The sequence below is a fragment of the Hibiscus syriacus genome, unplaced genomic scaffold (assembly GCF_006381635.1).
Source record: "Hibiscus syriacus cultivar Baekdansim isolate YM2019G1 unplaced genomic scaffold, ASM638163v2 tig00112281_pilon, whole genome shotgun sequence".
Lineage (NCBI taxonomy): Eukaryota > Viridiplantae > Streptophyta > Magnoliopsida > Malvales > Malvaceae > Hibiscus > Hibiscus syriacus.
In genome coordinates this window covers 488,735-499,122 of record NW_024063292.1, presented here as the reverse complement: position 1 = coordinate 499,122, position 10,388 = coordinate 488,735, and the positions used below count along the sequence as shown (strand labels likewise).

Here is a 10,388-nt window from a genome sequence, read left to right as displayed (position 1 = left end):
ATTTCACTAGCGTCATCATCATAACCTCCAAATATGCCTTCTAAAGCTACTTTGTTTCCCACTTCATTGGAATTTGTCATATATCTTGACATATTATTTGAAAGTATCATTTGACAGTGAATGATCTCTCCTCAATAGATTAAAAACAAATGGGAAACGTTGTGCCAGTCTATTGAAGAAGCCGCTTTTGTTGAAGTTTGTTCTTCAAGATACTGCAATTACAATAATTAGATGAGACTAAGAAGAGAAGGAAACAACCAGCAGAACTTCCATTCATAACCTACATGTGAGTGATTGAGAACTGAAAAAGATGTTGCAACAAACAACAAAACAACAGGAACCATGAAAACTAAAATATATTCTACATAAGAATGTAAAAAATGTCATCATAAAGAAAAAATTTAATAATGTATTGGTTGCCATCTTACTTTTAGAAGTTAGAATTCTTACCCCAAGATAACAACTGTTGTGACTAGAAGGTTGGGCTCCAGCTTAGGATCATGAAATAGATATAAATGTCCTTTATGTACTGTAGTTTGACGGAATGTACGTAAAAAGGCTTGCAAATCGTCATCGCTGATAACATTAGAACTTGCAACACACATATAACTATGCCATCGAGTTCCTACGTCCAAAAATGAAATGGTCAAAACTTTAATGTGACACATGCAACAAATAAAAGGAGTAGGTTGCCCCATACAAAGTAAATCGGAAAAACATTTATGTTTGAAGTTTGAACCGACAAGGAAATAGGGTGAAGGAGCACTTAAACAACATAAAGTAAAAAGTCATGCATGCACATATATCTCAACATTTCAAATGAAACTTATGTCACATCTGCATTAAAATTTTCTTAATAATACCTTTACCCCTGCACCAATAAAAGGGCAGTCATGCATAGCTTGCGAAATTTAAGTTCTGATGCTGTAACCAGCTCCAAATCTAAGTTTTACATCTTTGTACTTCCCAATAATCTGAGCAAGTTTGTATTCTTAGATAAGTTAAGGAAATACAAAAGAGGGATAAGCAATGAAATCTTATAATTTTGGATCAAGAAAACATGCATGTCTAAGTCCCTCAAATTTCAACCGATGTCGAGAAAAAAAGTGTCAGTAGCAGATCCAAAGGATAATGAAAAAAGGTAGTTTAGGAACAGAATATAAATGGTTGAGTAATAATAAACTCATGGGTAGTAACTAGAACAAAATGCAATGTCAGGTCAACTCACATTTATAACTTCTGAAACTCCAAACACCTTAATATTATCACGAACTGCATCAATGAGTTTTCTTTGCATCTCCTGGAGAATTCCCAGAGCTTACCAATGATATAAGCATGGCATAAAATTCAGAGCCAACCCAACAAGGCAAAAGAAATGCTGACACTTATGACAACTGATATGGCATTTATGGCAAGTATAACAACATTATTGGCAGTTCTCAAAGTCTCATCTAGAGTTGCCAACTCATTTTTTAGCAAGGAGTCGGTGTCAATTTCTGCGAATAAGAAAACCTGTGAGAACTCCCGATATTATAATGGGAGGCTTTTAGAGATCAATATCATAAATGATATACATAGATTATTAATAAATTTTTTAAAAGAGATGATAAATACTCAACTAACAAAATCTTTATGTCATGCTTACCAATACAAAAATTTGTCATTTCTTGAAGTTTTCCCGTCAAATCCTTGACCTACAAATTGTGTTACAAAAACTGAGTTAAGAATCAGCTTGAATTGTTGTCATAGTTATAAGCCAATAACCTCAAATTTCAAACTTCCCCCTACCGGTACACCAAAAAAACGACTTGTTACAGGTGGCAGAGAAGTTAATGATTATGCACGAAGAATGTTAGGAAGGTAATTATCAATCTGTTGAGAAATTGAGGACTACAAATCCTCCACCAGTCGCTCATGTCAAACCGGTAATTTCTAGTTATTCAAACCCTTTTGCTTATGTGTTTTGTAGAATAAAATATACTACATGATACTGTCTCTATTGATTTTTGCTTCTGTTATTCTTGCTTATTTCCTAGGCTTTGATTCAATGATCAGTATAGCTGTGTTGGTATGTTGAAGGTAACATATTATATTCTACTCAAAATAGAAATAATTCATAGATAAAGAGTAGACTAACACCCCGTGTTTTCTAGATTTCAATCACAGAAAAATCAATTCTTTGTCGCAACCAAATTTACCAAATCCAATACGGAAAATCTTTGCATATTGATATGTATAGCTTTGAATTGACGTTTGAGCTACAAATTACAACTTCAAATTCTTAAACAAAGTAAACAATCAAATTATCCCTGATTATCAAATCAAAATTAATCATAATAATAAAAGAAAAATACCATTCTTTCTTCGATTTCAGTTAGTCGACGAATCACAATCCAAAACAGTGACATCAGTGTTCTACCTTCACTCCCATTTGATTTTTCAAACCTTTAAAAATACGCAGAACTTTCACATTTAGTAAACAAAATAAACCCCTAAGCTTGCAGAAATTAGGAAAAGAAAATACCTTGGAAAGATAGATTCAGAAATAACATAGAATTTCAAGGATTATATCTTTATATGAAAATAGAAAAGAGACTATAACCGACGCCTCCACCTTTTGAAAAATATTTCTGAAAAGCCCGAGTTTCAGGTTAAAAGAGAAGAAAAAAAATTGTATTCTATTTCCCTGAATAATAGCACATACATCCAGACAGCACATTTCAACCGAATCTAATTCCCTTAATCCAAGAACAAGCATTAGAATAAGCCAATTTAATCGAGAAATCACCAAAACAACCCTAAGAGCAGAAGAAAAACATGATTCTTTCGACTGAACAATGTAGATTTGATAGAAATTTTAAACATACACAGATAAGGATCCTTCGACATGATCAATCACACAAAAAAATCCTAGAAGGAATTACTGAAATAAAAAAATTGAAAAAGACAGAACGAAAAGGAAGAAATGAAAGAGGGGAATGAAAAGAATGGAGATATTTGGGTTGAATGTAAGGGGAAAATGGATCGAACAATGGAGGTCGAAGGATCAAAGGATGAGAGTGGATGCGAAGAGATAAAAGGGAGGGGAGATGTATTTCGATGCCCAGACTGAATCTATGGAATTAGAGTTTTGTTTCGATATGTTAAAGTAGTGTTCAGTAGCAGCGTTTTTTTACGTAAATGCCACTAGGTTATATGACAATTACGGCGTTTGGTATTAAAACGCCACTAAAGTACGAGTCTATAGCGGCGTTTGTATAAAAACGCCACTAAAGAACGAGTCTATAGTGGCATTTGGTATTAAAACGCCACAAAAGTACGTGTCTATAGCGGCGTTTGTGTAAAAACGCCACTAAAGTACGAATCTATAGCGGCGTTTGGTATTAAAACGCCACAAAAGTACGTGTCTATAGCGGCGTTTATGTAAAAATGCCACTAAAGTATGAGTCTATAGAGGCGTTTGGTATTAAAACGCCACAAAAGTACGTGTCTATAGCGGCGTTCATATAAAAACGCCACTAAAATACTAGTTTATAGTGGCGTTTGTATAAAAATGTCACTACATTTCGATTCTTTAGCGGCGTTTTTATACAAACGCCACTAAAATATAGTATTTTGCGGCGTTTGTTCAAAAACACCGCTATATGTAAACAATTACCGGCGTTTGCAGTAAAAACGGCGCTACATCCGCCGCTAAAAACCATTTTTGCTGTAGTGAATAATAACTTTTAAAATCAATCAAGAGGGGAGAAAAGGAAATGTTCTTATATTTATATTTATTAAAAATGAGTATATTGACCTTATTCGGAGGTTTAATTTCGATACTTATAAATATTTCTATATTTTCTTTTTATCTTAAAGGCCCGGTAATCTTCCGTTAATAAAATTATTGTTTATCGCACAACTTTAGATAAATAAATGCAATGATTATTGTCGCAACAGACCTTTCGGGGAAAAGTCGACTAGTTACAACGATGAGGTTTTTGAAATGAATTTTAAATGAAATGTTAGGAGTTGCCACCAATCATTTTTTATGGTGCGATTGGAATATCAAAACAATATTTTAGTTTTAATAAAACATTTTATATTATCAAAATACCAAATTTGGGTTTGCAAAGCCTAGAAAACAGGTTCGAGAATCGGTTACGCTAGGGAAGAGTTAGCTCCCCTACAACGCCTCGAAATTGGTACTAGTCGATTACCCTATGTCACGACCGTCTTCCGAGTGGGCCTAGAATTGGGCTTCAACTTAAAAAATGGATTAGAGTCACCATCGATCATTTTAAAAATATATTTAGGCTGATTGAACACCATCTTACCTGATCTGCGTTTTACCAGAAATGTGTCGGATTCGGGAGTCAGTTACAGTCAAAGAATGATTAATACCCTTGAACTGCCCTTTCGGTACCATTTAATTTGTCGGTTTTATTAATTGCGAAAATTCAAATTTAAATTTAAATACTCGAATCAAATTATTTACCTTTGATTAGTTAAAATTGTCCCTAAAAAAGTAAAAAATGTTAGATTAAAAAAATAAATACTAAATAAATTAAAGAGGCTATAACATGGCTCAATAATATAATAACTTGAAAATTTATGAACACCTACATATATATATCCACACATCAACATATTGCTCAAAAGAATACTAAAATACAAACTTATATTATACATGCGCGCAGTCTTCTGATATAGGCTATAATATGAAGCAAATGTAGTTCAAAAAAAATCTTTAACTAGAAGAAGTTGGAGCATCATACATTACTTGTTACTACAACAATTCTGATCTATGAGACGACATCAGAATGTAGAGTGGATGAGCAAGTGAATCAACATTTGAAGCCATGGCAAACGGAAAGTACGATGATGAGAATCAAAGCAATCAGGATTCCAAGATCTATCAGTTTTATCTTCATGTCCTGTAACCACATCCTTTTTTTCATCTGGGTTCCTTACTGCTGAAAATTTAGCGCCTGGGAGCGGAGATTTTCTGTTTAATGGAGAAGTTGTTCCAAGTCTTCAATCTACATGGTTGCAGCAGTTGGTTGAGCATTGAAACCTCTTTCCGTTGTTGCTCCTGGAGCCTGGGATGGTGCTGTCGCATTTGAAGCGCATCCGGTGTTTGAGTGAAGGAATCATGGCCGAAGCACCATGAAAAAATGAACATCAATCTTTGTGTTCCTTAGCATATCTTTCAGAGTAGCCACCAATTCTTGCAGCAAATCATTCCGCCTCTCCGTGGAAATGGCCATTCCCCCGTTTTTGCTTTCTCCCTAATTTATTTACGGCTGTATGCATGTGGTAGTGGTGGATCCAGGGTTGTTTTGACTTTACGTACTTGCCCTTCATCTTGCCAACAATTTTCTTAGGTTCTGGGGCAGCTGCCTCATTGGTAAGCTCGAAAGAACGTTTTTCCATTAGTTTCTCATCTGATTTTTACAAAACTTGTTGTAATCCAAAAGTATCTCGTAAAAGAGCAAATTCATTTTCATGAAACGTAGGAGCTTCCATCAATCCCTTGCCCAAGCATGCAGGCAAAGCCGAACACATGCATCATAGGCAATTATTGCATGCCAAGGTCCAAGAGCACTTGCATGAAATATTTGGATACGAGCTTCTTATGTTTGGAACGCTTTCGTGGCAGAAATCGAAGTAGGAGGCATTCAAGTTACTGGTGAAGGTGAATGGAAAGAGCTACCTGGTCTAATGATTTGTTTATTAGCACCATGAGTACGGGCATCTTGCTTTTTGGAGAGAGCACGGAGTAAGGAAAAAATGTAAATTTTTTAAGAATAAGTGAAGGAAAAAAAATGGAGGTTTGGGAAGTTTTGAGCAAAAAAAAAATGGCAGAGAGAAGAAAAATTACGGGGATAGTGGACTCCAACTGCAAGTAAAATTATACTACAAACTATGAACCATCTCCCTTTTCCCCGAGCATTCAGAGACTCCCCTTAAAGGTTTAGAAATAACGTAAATATATAGGAAACATTGGAAACTGGTTAAAGGAACGTGGATAAGTTGGATGAAAATTGGCCTCCACTTACCCCGGACTTGATGGCCCACTCCTGATATGTTGTTGTACCATCCACGTACGACCTCGTGTTACCACACATTCAAGATTGAGGCCTGTAAAATAATTATAATATATAAATTAATAATAATAATATAATATAAAATTTTTGTAGGCCCGGATAAAAACGGGTGTCTATAGCTGCCCCTCTTTGCATATTTTTATGTTAACAAGAATAGGGCAAAGATGAAAAAGAAAACAAGTTTTTGTCTGGTTCTCTTTGATTTGAGACTTGATAGTGTTTGTTGTGACACTAAGTTGATCCATTGAGCACAATATCCTTCTTCATGAAGTTGAAATCGTGGGTGACTTCTTCGTTGTAAAGTGGAGTTGAATTGTAAAATCCTGAGCACGATATCCTTCGTCGTGAAGTTAAAATCGTGGACCTCTTCAACGCGATAACCCTCGTTGTGATGTTGAAACCGAGCTCAAAGCATTGGGAAGTTGCTCATGGATTGTCTTCTAGCCCAATATACTTTGTTGTGAAGCTAAAATTTGACCTGAATAAAATAGGTTTTTCATTGCTATGTCATAGATGACTCATTCATCGTGAAGTTGGGTCAATCTTTTGGGTATGATATCCTTCTTTGTGAAGTTGAAATCGTAGGAAAATCGGAAACTGTCTTGTTACCATTCTTGACCTTGGTCTTTTTCTCGGCTTAAAGACATTGGTGTGAAAATTTTGACCGGAAAGTAGCTCCTTGAGGTGAATATGTCCTCGAGCTGAATGGTATCGAACTCGACAATGTTTTTTGGCAGATAACACTTCTCGCCTTTGAGTTATGATGTACTTGGCTGGGGAGTAAACCCCTGTTGCTTTAGATGACTTATTCGTCGTGAAATTAAGTCGATCTGTTGCGCACGATATAATTCGTTGTGAAGTTAAAATCGTGGATAGCTCATCCGTTGTGAAATTGAGCTCTGAATTGGATATCCTTCACTGTGAAGTTGAAATCCCATCTTGTAAATTGATTACTTCGAGTTTACTATCCTTCGCTGTGAAGTTGAAATTGACTCTAGCAAGAATCTGCAAAGTTATGTATATATGCAATGTCATGGATGCAATGCTCTTAGGTATGCCTAAAATGCATACACGAAACATGTTATTTTGGGCTCTGGAGAGAAAACTCGATCTCCGGTTGCCTGTTTTGATGACTCTTGAATATGATTCTTGATCTTAGATTCTCCAACATGCTTAAATCCGATGTACATAATATTGATATGTGAAGGGAATGGTTGTGTGAGCAGTCTTCATTCTATCTTTGACTCAGTTTGTCTTCATTTCCACCAGAGTGTACTCTTGGAAACCTCAACCTCAAGTATGGCTACCATGTGTTTGATATGCCCTCGAGTTGAATGGGATAGAACTCAAAGGTTTTTGTTGACAGATAAGCCTTGTCGCCTTGAGCTATGTTGTAAATTTGACTAAGAGATAGTTCTTTGTTGCTAAATCACATCCAACCTAGGTCTTCTTCTTGACTTAAAGACCTCGGTTTAAAATTTAACCGGAAGGTAGTTCCTCGCTGCTACCATACGGTTGATATATCTTCAAGCTTAATGAAATCGAACTCGACAGTTTTTGTTGATAGATATCCCTTCTCGCCTTGAGCTATGCTTTAAATTTGATATGCCCTTGAGCTGAATGTAATCGAACTCAAAGGTCTTGGTTGAAAGATAACCCTTCTCGCCTTGGCTATGATATAAATTTGGTGTGCCTTTGAGTTGAATGTAATTGAACTCGAAGGTCTTTGTTGACAGATAGCCCTTCTCGCTTTGAGTTATGATGTAAATTTGATGTGCCTTTGAGCTGAATGTAATAAAACTCAAAGGTCTTTGTTGACAGATAGCCCTTCTTTCCTTGAGCTATGTTGTAATAGGATGAGAGATAACCCCCTATTGTTGTCGATGGCTCATTTATTGTGAAACTAAGTCAGTCCACTTGGGCACGATATCCTTCGTCGTGAAGTTGAAATCATGGATGGCTCATTCGCTGTGAAATTGAGCTTTGAATTGGATATCCTTCGTTGTGAAGTTGAAATACAATCTCGAGTTGTATTGCTTCACCAAATTGGCTTTGAGTTGGATATCCTTCGTTGTGAAGTTGAAATCCAATAATGTGTAAGTTGTGTTGTTCCGAGTCCAATATCCTTCGTTGTGAATTTGAAATTGACTCCGAATGAAACTGAAAGTTGTTTGTTGACAGACAGTTTTTCTCAATTTAAGCTATGCTGTAAATTTCCTCTAAATGAATGATGGCCCCCTTTTACGGGTCTAAGCCGATCGTAAATCTCTAGAAGACTCCCATTCGCAGGAAAGTCCACTGATAAATTCTATTAGCCAGATATCATCAGTCGTGGAATTGAAATCTGGCTTGAAAACATTAACTGGAAATTAGCTACTCATTGTTGAGTTAAGCTGAACTGGATCCGTTCTGAATTGGTTCTCAAACTCGTCTAAATTTGATTCTTAGATCCGTTGGTCTTTCAACAAGTCAAATTGGTTGAGGAGTAGCTCCTCGCTGCTGAGTTAAACAACCACCATCAATTTCTGAAGGTGTTTTTGAATCGAGTATCTTTCTTCTTGAAGTTGAAACTTGACTTTAAAGCTGTAAAAAAATTATGTATGCGAACAAAATGATAAATGTGATGCTCTTAAGTATGTCTAAGATGTATGCAACATGAATTAGTTCTTGTTTTATCTCTTAGATAGAGCCTCATTCTTTGTCTGCTTGTTCCTGCATGTGGAGGAAATGCCTTCAAAAGATCTGATAATTCATATCAGGATGTTGATTCTCCAAAGATGCCCCAATATTCGATGTTGAATCTCCAAAAATGCCCCAATATTTAATGTTGAATCTTGAAAGATGCCCTCATTGTTCCTCATTTCTTGTTTCAGCATTGATTCTAAACATGAGCTTTGTGTCTGAGAGCCACATGTCATTTACCAAGATCCACTCTAGAGAGATTGTCTTGTTTGAAAAATGTTTTTCTTTCTCTTTTATTTTTAAAGTTATGAAAATATCAATTAAAAAAGGTTTCGAAAAAATGTTTAATCAAAAGTTTTGAAAACATTACCCCTTTCTCGGTTTTACAATTGAGACGAATCATAAAACTAGAGTTCATTGGATATCAAAGGATTAATTACATTGTTAATCGTTCAATAAATTATAGCTATTTGACAAGTGTCAAGATCAAATCTATCTTTGGGAAATGGTTAAGTAAGGAAAGGATAAAAAAGTCTCAGGTTATTGTGTTTGGTCAAAGTTTTGGTATTTTTGTTTATTTGATGCTCAATGGTTTGATGGGGTAGCTTGTATGCTCCTGTACTGGAAGTGTTCTCCAACTCCCAGCTTTCATGGTCATACTCGGATTGTGCGATGCCTTATTAAGGAATTTGTGTGATCACCTCTGCTGCATAATTTTTATATTCGAGCATCATTTTTCAGGTTTTCAACTCGAATCTTCATTTGGTTTCAAGGTGTAATCAGAATTTACGTCTTGAACCCCTTTTTTTATTTTTCTCTATCATACATTAAAGATTTTAGAAAACTTTTTGCAAATAAAGATTAATCCTTATGGGCGGGATGAAATCTGAAGATAGTGTATTCATCCATGATCTTCGAGTGAAGTGATTCTAGAATGATTGTTCTTGATCAATCTCATAATTTGAATCTCGATGCGTCATTTGAATCGAGAGAATCTTTACATATGCATCTTGTCTTTTTTTTCTTCACTTTCCTTTGTTTTTTTTCTTCACTTTTCCTTTGTTTTTGTTTCTCTTTTTTATTTTCTCTTTGTTTTCTCTTTATTTTTTTCTTTTTTGCTTCTTTTCTCTTTTTGTTCTGATTGGATCTTCGCACTTGGCATTTGGTTCACCTTTTGGTATCTCCTCTGGATTGATGTCTTCGCTCATGTGAGCAAATTTCTTCCACCTTACCCCCCAATGTGAAGGGTGATCATTGGTTAGGGTTGAATCAGAAGAAAAATACCATAGGCTCAAAAGAGGACAACAAGGTATATATATATATATATATATATATATATGCATATATAGATAAATGAAATAAAGTCATTCATCATCTCATACACAAAATTCCTCATAGAAAAGGTATCCCCAGGGGGATAGATTCACACGAAAATAATGTAATTAATGCATGATAGAATTATTTCGAATGAATTCTTATTTCTGCTTCTTGCTCCCAACATGTCTCAATGTTCAGGCTTCCTATGAGATGCCACAGTTATATCTTATAAGAAAGCTCATGTTCAAATGAACAACTCAGTGTCTTAGGTTTTATTGGTATAAACATGTCAATTTT

General features: G+C 35.4%; 1 long non-coding RNA gene across 1 annotated transcript; it reads right to left on the bottom strand.

The window, feature by feature from the left end:
- Positions 1-1,259: 1,259 nt before the first annotated feature.
- On the bottom strand, positions 1,260-1,697 carry LOC120177107. The gene is made up of 3 exons (XR_005521376.1): positions 1,646-1,697; positions 1,384-1,496; positions 1,260-1,300 (listed from the first exon to the last, which is right to left on the bottom strand). It is a non-coding gene; the product is annotated as an uncharacterized LOC120177107 (long non-coding RNA).
- Positions 1,698-10,388: the final 8,691 nt, after the last annotated feature.